The sequence below is a fragment of the Theropithecus gelada genome, chromosome 1, assembly GCF_003255815.1.
Source record: "Theropithecus gelada isolate Dixy chromosome 1, Tgel_1.0, whole genome shotgun sequence".
NCBI lineage: Eukaryota > Metazoa > Chordata > Mammalia > Primates > Cercopithecidae > Theropithecus > Theropithecus gelada.
Genome location: NC_037668.1, coordinates 12980316 through 12993704, shown reverse-complemented (window position 1 = coordinate 12993704; position 13389 = coordinate 12980316). Strand labels below are relative to the sequence as shown.

Here is a 13389-nt window from a genome sequence, read left to right as displayed (position 1 = left end):
TGTGAGGCGAAAAGGAGGATTTTGCTCTTCAGAGGTTTCCAGGGTCCTTGTGAAAGTGAAAATAGCAGCGTACTAATGACTTGCAGACGGCCTGCACTCCTATCACTATTGAAGGAAATGGCTTTAGGAAGAAGGCAGGAGGTACTGTTTCAACTTCGTTTATTTTGGTTGTCGTGTTGCCAGTGTCTTTAATACTATTGTTCCGCCCCCTGCCCTGTCCCTTTCTTCACTTAAGAAAAAGAGCCGGGATAGAATGCTGGGGTTGCTTCCTCTGACATGAAATTGGTTTTCACGAGTTTCTGCCAGACTGTTAGCTCCTTGACAGGCAGTGCTGTGGTTGTGAAAAAAGCACTTTTGTAGGTCAGGCGTGGTGGCTCAGGTCTGTAATCCCAGTACTTTGGGAGGACGAGGCAGGAGGGTATTTTGAGGCCAGGAGTTTGAGACCAGCCTGGGCAACACAGTGAGACTCCTCTCTACAAAAAACAAACAACACTTATGCAGCTTATTAGCCAGCACCAGCATCACAAACCCAGAAGCTGTTTTGGGTTGGGTTGTAGCTACTAGGAGGAGCTCCCCCAGGGTGAATGTCAGTCCTATCTTTGGCCAACTGTCTTCATGGTTGTTCCATTCGTTAGAAGTGTCCAGGTTCAGCCTTACCATAGAGTGGCAACATAATGTATGTTTATATTTATGGTGTCTCAGATACAGTGTAGGAGGAAGCCTTCTAAAGTGAGTCTGTATATCTTATTTCTTAGAAACAAATGGAGTCCAGTGAGTAAGTGCTTAAAGGGTGTTTTATAGTCTTCTCTCTCAAAAGTTTTGTTTAAGGCATTATGATATATTCTGTCCTCTCTACTTGCCTCACCCCCAACATCGGAGTCATAGTTTCATATAAATGCTACTTAGCTTTTTTTTTTTTTTTTCTCCCTTTGAGACAGTCTCCGTCTATCACCCAGGAGCATGATTTTGGCTGACTGCAACCTCCACCTGCCGGGTTCAAGCGAGTCTCCTGCCTCAGCCTCCAGGTAGCTGGGAATATAGGCACGCGACCACCACACCCTGGCTAATTTTTGTATTTTTAGTAGAAACAGTTTCACCTTGTTGGCCAAGCTGGTCTCGAACTCTTGACCTCAAGTGATCCGCCCGACTCGGGCTTCCAAAGTGCTGAGATTACAGGCGTGAGCCACCACTCCCTGCCTAAATGCTAGTTTTGCTTGCTGATTTTGCTGTGTGTTTATGGTTTTTTTTTCTTTTTTGGCCATATTTCAGTGCTGGGAAGAGCAGGTGCCTAGTTTTTTTCCAGCCAACATCAGAGCCTGCAGAACTCTTTTACCATAGAGAGGAGTCTGGAATTCAGCCAGTATGTGTGTAACCGACCAGGGGTATGTTGTTGAATGTGATGCCTTGTTGAATATTGCAACCTTAGCTTTTTTGATCTTTAAGTTGTTGTTCACTATTTTGCCTTTAAGAGTGAGAAGTTGGCCAGGCGTGGTGGCTCACGCCTGCAATCCCAACACTTTGGGAGTCCAAGGCAGGCAGATTGCTTGAGCTCAGGAGTTTGAGACTAGCCTGGGCAACATGGAGAAACCCCATCTGTACCAAAAAATAAAAAAATCTGCCGTGTGTGGTGGCATGCACCTGTAGTCCCAGCTATTCAGGAGGCTGAGATAGGAGGATTGCCTGACCCCAGGAGGCGGAAGTTGCAATGAGCTGAGATTGCATCATTGCACTCCAGCCTGGGCAACAGAGTGGGACCCTGTCTCAAAAAAAAAAAAAAAAAAAAAGAGTGAGAAGACAGTCTAAATTTCCACAATTGATTATATATTTTCTTCTCACCTTTAAGTCCTTATTTCAAAGGGATATTTTTAAAGGCTGAGTAGGTGTTTTTCTAAGCCTTACTTAATGCCTGGAGAAGTTTCTTGATCTTTTTGGTCTGATATGTTATTTGTCATGTCTGATTTGTAAATTGAGGCCTAACACAATTGAATATAACCAGATTCTTCCTAAATATATCCAAGGTTCTCAGCTGAGTGTCCTGGAGGTGATATGGAGCGATATGTGGTTCCTGACCTTAAGGATCTTACAGCTTTTGGGGAAAAACAAGGCAAACATGGAAAAAGTAACAACATAAAGGGGTGAGGATGTGTGCTTTAGGATACAGAGAGGGGAATTTCATAGCATTGATGTGGCCAGTGGGATTTAAATTGAGTTTTGAGGGATAGGTACATTTCAGGTTGAGAATTCCAAAGACTGTGAGGTAGCAAAAGGAAGGGGAGGGTGATGAAGAGGGGAGAAGCATTTAATAAATCATGTTTTTTCCACAACTAAAAGTTATATACTGTATTTTTTATAGTGTACAGCATGATTTATGTATACACGGAATGGTTAAATCAAGCTATTTAACAAGCATTACCTCACATATTTATTTTTGTGTGGTGAGAACACTTAAAATCTACTGTCTTAGTAATTTTCAATTATACAGTATATTCTCTCTTTTTTTTTTTTTTTTTTGAGACGGAGTCTTGCTCTGTCGCCAGGCTAGAGTGCAGTGGTGCGATCTCGGCTCACTGCAACCTCCGCCTCCTGGGTTCAAGCAATTCTCCTGCCTCAGCCTCCCGAGTAGTGGAGACTACAGGCACGTGCCACCATGCCCAGCTAATTTTTGTATTTTTAGTAGAGACAGGGTTTCACCATGTTGACCAGGATGGTCTCCATCTCGACCTCGTGATACACCCACCTCAGCCTCCCAAAGTGGTGGGATTACAGGCGTGAGCCATTGCACCCAGCCTCCTTTTTTATTTTTAAATAGAGACAGAATTTATTCTGTCTTGTTGCCCAGGCTGTTCTTGAATTTGTGGGCTTAATCTGTCCTCCCACTATAGCCTCCTGAGTATTAGTAGATAGGTGGGTTCCACCATGCACGGCTAATTTTTTTTTCTTTTTTGTAGAGATGGGATTTTGCCACGTTGCCCTGGCTGGTCTCAAATTCTTGGGCTTAAGCAATCTGCCTGCCTCAGCCTCCCAAAGTGCTGGGGTTACAGGCATGAGCCATTGCGGCTGACCTGATATGTGGTTTTTGTTTTTAATTCTGTTTATGTGATGAATCACATTTATTGATTTACGTATGTTGAACTAACCTTGTACCCCAGGAGTAAAGACTACTTGATTGTGGTGGATTCGCTTTTTAATTAATTAATTAATTAATTAATTTTTTTGAGAGGGAGTCTCGCTCTGTCGCCCAGGCTGGAGTGCAGTGGCGCTATCTCGGCTCACTGCAAGCTCCGCCTCCCAGGTTCACGCCATTCTCCTGCCCCAGCCTCCCGAGTAGCTGGGACTACAGGCACCTGCCACCACGCCTGGCTAATTTTTTGTATTTTTAGTAGAGAAGGGGTTTCACCGTGTTAGCCAGGATGGTCTCAATCTCCTGACCGTGTGATCCGCCCGTCTCGGCCTCCCAAAATGCTGGGATTACAGGCGTGAGCCACTGCGCCCGGCCACTTTTTATTTATTTATTTAGTTAGTTAGTTAGTTATTTATTTGAGACAGAGTCTCGCTCTGTCGCCCAGGCTGGAGTGTAGTGGAACTAGCTCAGCTGACTGCAACCTCTGCCTTGTGGGTTCAGATGATTCTCGTGCCTCAACCTCCCAGGTACCTGGGATTACAGGTTTGCACCACTAGACCTGGCTAATTTTTGTGCTTTCAGTAGAGACGGGGTTTCCCCATGTTGGCCGGGTTGGCCTTGAAATCCTGACCTCAAGTGATCTGCCTGACTTGGCCCCCCAAAGTGCTGAGATAACAGATGTGAGCCACCACACTGGCCTGCATTAGCTTTTTAATGTGCTGCTGGTTTGGTTTGTTAGTATTTTATTTAGGATTTTTGTGTCTGTGTTCATCAGGGATATTGGCCTGGAGTTTTCTTTTTTCATTGTGTCTTTGCCAGGTTTTGGTATCAGAATGCTGCTGGCCTCATAGAATGGGTTAGGGAAGAGTCCCTCCTCGATTTTTTGGAATAATTTCAGTAGAATTGGTACCAGCTCTTCTTCATATGTCTGGTAGAATTTGGCTGTGAGTCCATCTGGTCCAGGGCCTTTTCTGGTTGGTAAGTTTTTATTTTTCATTATTTTTTGAGACAGGGTCTCACTGTGTTGCCCATACTGGAGTTCAGTGGCATGATCACGGCTCACTGCAGCCTTGACTTCCCAAACTCAGGTGATCCTCTCACCTTACCCTCCTGAGTAGCTGGGCCTACAGGTATGTGCTACCACACGTGGCTCATTTTCTCTTTTGTTTTGTTTTGTTTTGTTTTTGAGAGATAAGGTTTCTTCATGTTGCCCAGACTGGTCTCTCCTGGGCTCAAGTGATCTGCCTGCCTTTGTCTCCCAAAGTGCTGGGATTGTAGGCATGAGCCATGGCCCTGGCCAGGTTTTTTATTACTGATTCAATTTTGGAACTCATCATTGGTCTGTTCAGAATTTCACATTCTTCCTGGTTCAGTCTTGTGGGGTTGTATGTTTGCAGGAATTTATCTGGAATTTTAGGTTTTCTAGTTTGTGTGCATAGAGGTGTTTGTAATAGTCTCTGAGGGTTTTTTGTATTTCTGTGGGATTGGTGGTAATGTCAGTTTTGTCATTTCTTATTGTGTTTATTTAGATCTTCTCTCTTTTTCTTTATTAATCTAGCTAGGGATCTATCAGTTTTGTTTATTCTTTGAAAGAACCAACTTTTGGTTTCGTTTATCATTTATTTGTATGGATTTTCGCATCTCAATTTCATTCAGTTCAGCACTGATTTTGGTTATTCTGCTGGCTTTGGGATTGGTTTGTTCTTGTTTTTCTAGTTTCTCTAGATGTGATGTTAGGTTGTTAATTTGAGATCTTTCTAGCTTTTTGATGTAAGTGTTTAGTGCTATAAACTTTCCTCTTAATTCTGCTTTGACCATGTCCTAGTGATTCTGGTATGCTGTATCTGTGTTTTCATTAGTTTCAGAGAACTTTCTGATTTCTCCCTTAATTTCAATTTTTACTCAAAAGTCATTCGGGAGCAAGTTGTTTCATTTCCATGTAATTGTATAGTTTTGAGAGACCTTTTTAGTATTGATTTCTATTTTAATTGTGCTGTGGTCCAAGAGTGTGGTTGGTATGATTTTGGTTTTTTTTGTCTACGCACTTCTCAAAAGAAGACATATATGTGGCCCAATAAGCATATGAAAAAATGCTTAACATCGATAATCATCAGACAAATGCAAACCAAAACCACAGTGAGATGCCATCTCACACCAGTCAGAATAGCTATTATTAGAAAGCCAAAAATAACAGTTGTTGGCAAGGTTGTGGGGTAAAGGGAATGCTTATACACTGCGGGTGAGAATTTAAATTAGTTCAGCCACTCTGGAAGGCTGTTTGATTTCCCAAAGAACTTAAAACAGAACTACCATTCTGCCCAGCAATCCGTTACTGGGTTATATACCTAAAGGAATATAAATCGTTTTACCAAAAAGGCACATGCACTTGTATGTTTATTGTGGCACTATTCACAAGAGCAAAGACATGGAATCAACCTAGATGCCCATCAGTGGTGGACTTAATAAAGAAAATGTAGTACACATACACCATGGGATACTATGCAGCTATTTAAAAAAAAAACAAAACAAAACCGAAATCGTGACCTTTGCAGCAACATGGATGCAGCTGGAGGTCATTATCCTAAGTGAATTAAAGCAGGAACAGAAAGCCAAGTATCACGTGTTCTCACTTATAAGTGGGAGCTAACATTGAGTACACATGGGCACAAACATGGACACGAGGGCTTACTTGAGGTGGTGAGGGTAAGAGGAGGATGAGGGTCAAAAAACTGTCTTGTACTATACTCAGTTGCTGGGTGACGAAATCTGTACACCAAATTCCAATGACGTAGTTTATCCATGTAACAAATGTACATATGTACCCCCAAACCTAAAATCTAAGAAAGATGTGTAGAAAACAAAGAGCAAAATGAAGGACATAAAACCTAAACACCATTTATAGTCAATATATAAAAAGGCTTAATACCCCAGTCAAAATCAGATATGGATAAATTGTATAAAAACAAAGTAAACAAAGAAGGTACTGACTCTTGTGATAGTTGGATACCAAGAACCATCACTTACTGGGGCATGCTGTGGCTCATACCTGTTATACCAGCACTTTGGGAACCCAAGGCAGGAGAGGATTGCTTGAGCCCTGGAGTTTGGGACTAGCCGGGGCAACAAAGTGAGACCCTATCTCTACAAAAATAAAAAAAATTAGCCAGGGGTGGTGGTATGTGCCTGTGGTCCTAGCTACTCAGGAGGCTGAGGTGGGGAAGATCGCTCAAGCCCGGGAAGTCAAGGCTGCAGTGAGCTGTGATTGTGCCAGTACACTCCAGTCTGGGTGGCAGAGCGAGCTTATCTCGAAAAGAAAAAGACTCTGTGATATAATCTAATCAGCTTCAAAAACTCATCTCATTCCTCCACACGCCCTGTGCTTTGGCCATAGCATTTACCTCACCATTCTATGTGTTACCTATTTTTAGACCTCTGTCTCCCTTTGTTTAAAATGTTCTCCCAGTCTGGACAACATAGCAAGACCCTGTCTCAACAAAAATAAAAAATAAAACTTAGCTGGGCATGGTGGCATGTGCTTATAGTCCTAGCTACTTGGGAGGCTGAGGTGGAAGAATTGCTTGAGCCCAGGACATTCGAGGTTACAGTGAGCTATGGTTGTGCCACTGTACTCCAGCCTGGGCAGCAGAGACCTAGTCTGGAGGAGAGAGAAGAGAGGGGAGAGAGGAGAGAAAAAAGAAAAGAAAGAGAAAGAAAGAACCCATCACCTATGAGTGCTGTCCTCACTGAACACCAGAGGCTGGGTATTGAGTTTACATCAGCTTTTAATGAGCTATTACTAGGTTTCTTCACCCATTCAATGGGAAGGACTGTTTCAGAGCCATGATTGTGTTCAGTGGGACTAGGTTGCAAGGTTTAATCACTCTTCTCTTCTTTTTAAAATTTTATTATTTCATCTTTTTTTTTTAAAGCCACATGTAGACTGAATTCATTTAATTTGATAAAATAACACTCCTTACTGCTAATCCTGATCAATTCTAGCTTTGTGTGTCTTTGGGTTGGATCTACCCAGATAAGAGGACAAAAGAGGGCAGGGCATGGTGACTAGCGCCTGTAATCCCAGCATTTTGGGAGGCCAAGGTGGGCAGATCACCTGAGGTCAGGAGTTCGAGATCAGCCTGGCCAACATGGTGAAATCCCGTCTCTACTAAAAATACAAAACTTAGCTTCGTGTGGTGGTGGGTGCCTCTAATCTAAACAATTTAGTGATTTAAGCTGGGCTCGGGAGACTGAGGCAGGAGAATTGCTTGAAAACCCAGGAGGCAGAGGTTGCAGTGAGCCGAGATTGCACCATTGTACTCGCAACAAGAGGGAGACTCCGTCTCAAAAAAAAAAAAAAAAAACAAAAAAAACATTCGAAAAGAGGACAAAAGGTTCATTTGGAAAGAAGATATTAAGAAATATGGAGAAATCATGAAGGGAATTATGAAAACATATTTCGTGGCATTGTTTTCTGTTAGGCTTCAAAAAGTCTCCATTCCAAGTGAGTATTGTTTAGGAATTTCTTCTTCTTATTGAAAGTGTTTTCCTATTTACAGTGAAAATAACTTTAGTAGAATTTTGTGAGTACTAAACTTGGATTTTAAAATCAGAGATTTCGATTCTATAGTCTGGAGCCTTAGGATTTCAAGTTTCTGTAGGATTGGGTAAAATGCCATTGTAGATTTTTTGGTCATCAGATGATAGAATAAATACTTAAAGTAACTTCAGAGTATTATTTTCAAAACCATAGCAGAAACTCGACCTATCTTATTGAGAGACAATGTGAAGCCATGACTAATGGAGTTAGTATGCTACGTTGATTATGAATGACTGGGTAGTACACCACAGAGGGCAGTGTCATGGAGTGTAAAGGTGTTATTCCGTCCCTACACCCTACCATCCGTCTTTCCCCATTAAATCAAGGTCAGGGAATGTAACCTTATGAGATTAAATTTGGTAGAGTCATCATTAAACAGGTGAGATAAATCATATGCAGAGTAACCTACTTTTGGTACTGATGAGACTAGGGTGGTTCTTTAAGTATTTTATGGAGATCAGGGTATCTTCCTAAATCCAGATGAAGAGATCAGGTTAAGGCCTGCTCACCTTCAGGCTCCACCTGAAGAAACTATGTAGTAGGCTTCTCTCCCTCTATCTTCTTCTTTTATCATCTTCTGTGATCTAATAAAATGTTTTCCTTATCAATAAGTAATGTTATCTAGTTTGGCTCTACCAGGTGCTACAGAAGGCATTCATCATTGAATTGTACTTGTAATAACTCTAATACAGGAAAATGTCCAAACCACCCATAATAAAAGTAGCTAAAAAGCAGATTTCCTAAAGACTTTGTGACCCTTTAAGCTCACTGACCTTTCTAAGTTGCACGATTCTTAGAAAGGTCCCAGAGAGGTATCTATCTGGTGTTATATAGCAGTTGCTAATTAAATATTTTTTGATTGAATGATTGATATGAGTTGAACACCCAGTAGTTATATTTAAAAAGTAATGACTTCAGTGTTTTGAGGTCTTTAAAAGGCTACAGTGGTACAAAATGCAGATGCTGCCATATGAAATTGGAATGTACAGTGTCAGTACATACATTCACTGCAATATCTAGAAATAAATATGCATTCTTATAGGTAGAGGCTAGTTTATCCTTGAAATTCTACTGATAAATATAAATGTATATATTGGGGAAATTTGTGTGGGACTTTTTCAGTATAAGGAAGAAAAAAATCTGAAAATTGAACTCACTGCAGATGAATTTTTTTGTATTTTTGGGGGAAGTACCAACTAGATGTGCTAACACTTTGTATTTCTTTATGTTTAGTTGCCTCTTTTTTTTTTTTTTTTTAAATGGAATTTCCCTCTTTCACCCTGGCTGGAGTGCAGTGGCGCGATCTCGGCTCACTGCATCCTGCACCTTACAGTTTCAAGCAATTCTCCTGCCTCAGCCTCCCAAGTAGCTGGGATTACAGGTGCCTGGCACCACGCCCAGCTAATTTTTGTATTTTTAGTAGAGACGGGGGTTTCACCATGTTGGCCAGGCTGGATCTCTTCACAGCCTAATGAGTAATAAAGGAGATAGCCTAGAGCAGTGGTTTTCAATTTCAGGTAGTTTTGTTTCCCAGGGAACATTTGGCAAAATCTGTAGACAATTTTTTTTTCTCACTTTGTTGCCCAGGTTGAAGTGTGGTGGTGTGATCACTGGCTCGCTGCAGGTTCTACCTCCTGGGCTCAAGCAATCCTCCCACCTCAGCCTCCCAAGTAGCTGTACCACCATACCACCACACCTGGCTAATTTTTAAATTTTTTGTAGAGACAGAGTCTTACTGTGTTGCCTAGGCTGATGTCAAACTCCTGGCCTCAAGCAGTCCTGCTTGGGCCTCCCAAAGTATTGGGATTGTAGGCGTGAGCCACCACACCCAGCCTGTAGACGTTTTTGATTTTCATAACTGGGGGCTGTGAGGAGGGCTGCTACTGTCGTCCAGTGGGTAGAGGCCAGAGATGCTGCTGAACATGCTACAGTGCACAGGATAGCCCCCTCAAAGAATTATATTGGGCCCAAAAAGTTAAGAGGACTGAGGCTGAGAAACCCTGGGATAGCTAGAGGGATAGTCAGTGTCATCTTGTGCTAATGGTGTTTAAGGTTTGTTTTGGTGTAGGTTTGATTTTTAATTTTGGGATCCCAGTGAATTTTCAGTAAGATAATTGAGACCGTATAATTTTAGGCAAAGCACTGATGGGAGAGATTGTTTAGAACAGGAACTAGGGCTCAGTTAGTGGCTGCGATTCCATTATAGCTATATCTGTTGGAGTCACTTTCTGTCTTTGGAGTTACTGAGACCAGAGGAATTGGATTACTCCTCTCAAGTTACGTACTGTAAGGGTGACTTCTAAAAGAAAACTATCCACATGTTTTGTCAGTTGGGAATTAATTGAGATAGTAACACTGCATGTAATTTAGTAAGACAGCTGAAAATTCCAGTTTGAAAACAAAATGAAAACAGACAACAAGCCTTACTTTTAGTTTTACTTTCTGTGTTTCTGTTACACTTCTCAGAAGTTTCATGAGCTCTGGAAATTTTGTGTTTAACCTCTTAGTTTCTTCAAATTCTTGGTTGAGGGGGTATATTGGAGTTATTAATCTTTGTTCTAAAATTCTTCAGGCGACTTCTAACTGAGTCATCTGACCCTCTCAGTTTACCTAAGTATATCCCACTGTAAAATAATACTTAGGTGCACGTATTGAAAGCTTGAATGAGGAATGTATCTGTATAATCCTAATTGAAAGGCAGTGTAAGAATGATGAGCAATCCTTATTTGCAGAGAAATAGGGCCATTACTGTATTGGAAACATTTTGGTGGTTGTTGTAGTTTCACACAGAAGTTTAGGTGCTGAAAAATTTTTCTTTTTTAAAAATTTCTTTTTTCAATTGTTTGCAGTTCAGAGTTTCTCAGAGGTCCCCAGATGCATGTATATCAGTTAGAAGTAGGCCAGGTATGGTGGCTCATGCCTGTAATCCCAGCACTTTGGGAGGCTGAGGTGGGTGGATCACTTGAGCTCAGGAGTTTGAGACCAGCCTGGGTGATATGGCAAAACCCCATCTCTTGAAGAAAAAGACAGAAGTGAGTTGGCTCTAGTGATTTTTAAACCAGGCATACTTTTCTTATATGATAAGTAGACTGTTGGTGACTCTTTCCCCAAAACAGACCAGTTTTTTTTTTTTTGAGACCTAAAGCCTCACTCTGTCACCCAGGCTGGAGTGCAGTGGTGCGATCTTGGCTCACTGCAACCTCCGCCTCCCATGTTCAAGCAATTCTGGTGCCTTGGCCTCCCGAGTAGCTGGGATTATGGGTGTGCACCACCACATCTGGCTAATTTAGTAAAGGCAGGGTTTCACCATGTTGGCCAGGCTGGTCTCAAACTCCTGACCTCAAGTGATCTGCCTGCCTCGGCCTTCCAAAGTGCTGGGATTACAGGCGTGAGCCACCATGCCTGGCCAGACCAGTTAGTTTTTATCTTCCTTGAAAATCTGTTAAGACAGATAATCTCTCTCCTTGACAATTTGAGGAAGTGTCACAGGAAACTTCTTAGTAGACAAGGTAATGTTTACCTCGTTGCCGCTTACTTTGATGTTATATAGATTTGAATAGGCTTTTAAACCATAGTACCATCTTCCAGAAGTTTCATTTTGCTTGCCTTTCACCATGCTTAGAATTTACATTCTCAAAAGAAAAAACAATTATAGTTACATGCTCTTTCTTACCTTTTGCTGGATTAACTGAGACCTGCAGGCATCCTACAGTGATGCTGATCTTCTAGCCCGTTAGTTCTCAAACCTCTCAGATCCAGTGCCCTCTTTTTATAAGTATTTTGAAGTACTCTCTTTAATGAAATGAAATCCACAGGTAATACAACTTTTCTACATACATACATATATATATATATGTATATATATATTTTTTTGAGACAGAATCTCTGTCAACCAGGCTGCGCTGCAGTGGCGTGATCTTGGCTCACTGCATCCTCTGCCTGCAGGGTGCTTCAAGCAATGCTCCTGCCTTAGCCTTCCAAGTACCTGAGATTACAAGTGTGCATCACCGCACCTGGCTAATTTTTTTTGTATGTATTATTATTTGTTCTTTGTAGGGATAGGGTTTCACCATGTTGGCCAGGCTGGTCTCGAACTCCTGGCCTCAAGTGATCCGCCCACCTCGGCCTCCCAAACTACTGGGGTTACAGGCGTGAGCCACCACGCCCGGCCCTACATATATAATTTAAAAAATTATCTTACAGTAAGATGAAGGATAAATAGAAAACATTTCTGACAGATTCGCTTGACATAACAGCTGCCTGAATAGACTGCTGTAAGGGTATTTGCAACTTAAATACCAGGAGAAGCAAACCAGTACAGTGAACAGTTCTTTGCAAATGTATAAATAAAACTCAAATACAGCTTCTTTCTTCTTCTTCTTCTTTTTCTTCCTCTTCCTCTTCCTCTTCCTCTTCTTCCTTTTTTTTTTTTTTTTTGGTAGAGATGGGGTCTCACTTAGTTGCCCAGGCTGGTTTTGAATTAGGCTCAAGCTGTCCTCCTCCTTGGCCTCCCAAAGTGCTGTGATTACAAACATGAGCCACTGTATCTGCCCCAAAGTACAGTTTTCTCTTACTTTAGTCAGCAGTTGCTTTTCTGGACATTCAGTACATATTAAAATTATGGACTGGGCACGGTGGCTTACGTCTGTAATCCCAGCACTTTGGGATGCCAAGGCAGATGGATCACTTGAGCCCAGGAGTTGGAGACTAGCCTGAGCAACATGGTAAAACTCTGTCTCTTCAAAAAAATTTTTAAAAAATTAGCCGGGCGTGGTGGCACATGCCTGAAGTCCCAGCTACCTGGGAGACTGAGGTGGGAGGATTACCTGAGCCCAGGAGGTCAAGGCTGTAGTGAACCGTGATCACACTGCTGCACTCCAGCCTGGGTGACAGAGTGAGACCTTGTCTCAAAAAATAAATAAATGAGTAAAATTATGCAGAAGGATTTGGTGCTTATATGTAGAATGGAATTAGGTTCTAGACTTTGGTAATTATACAAATTTTTAAAATCCAGTTAACTATTCATAAGGAAGTTTGAGAATAAAGACATTTTTTCTTTGTGCCAGACTTGCCTATGCTTTCCTGACCTCTGCCAATTGAATGTCAGTAACACTTTTTTTTTTCTTCAACTTTTATTTTAAGTCCCAGGGCACATGTGCAGAATGTGCAGGTTTTGTTGTGTAGGTAAATGTGTGCCATGGTGGTTGGCTTCACAGATCAACTCATCACCTAGGTATGAAGCCCAGCATCCATTAGCTGTTCTTCCTGAGGCTCCCCTCACAGGTCCCAGTGTGTGTTGTTCCCCACCATGTGTCCATGTGTTCTCATCATTTAGCTCCTACTTACAAATGAGAATGTGTGATGTGTGGTTTTCTGTTCCTATGTTAGTTTGCTGAGGATAATGGCTTCCAGCTCCATCCACATCCCTGCAAAGTAATCACTCATTCCTTTTTATGGCTGCATAGTATTCCATGGTGTATATGTACCACATTTTCTTTATCCAGCCTCTCATTGATGGGCATTTGGATTGATTCCATGTCTCTGCTATTGTGAATAGTGAGAAGCACTTCTTAACTGCTGTGACAACCAAAGCACTTCCATAGATGTCCCAAATATCCCCTAGATGATTGTATTGTCCTCTTTAAGAATGACCTTTAATCATACAGGAAAA

General features: G+C 41.7%; 1 protein-coding gene across 1 annotated transcript in view; it reads left to right on the top strand.

Moving 5' to 3' along the window:
- Positions 1-13389, top strand: part of RNF115 (ring finger protein 115) — an 81356-nt gene that overhangs the window by 870 nt on the left and 67097 nt on the right. The window lies entirely within an intron of this gene.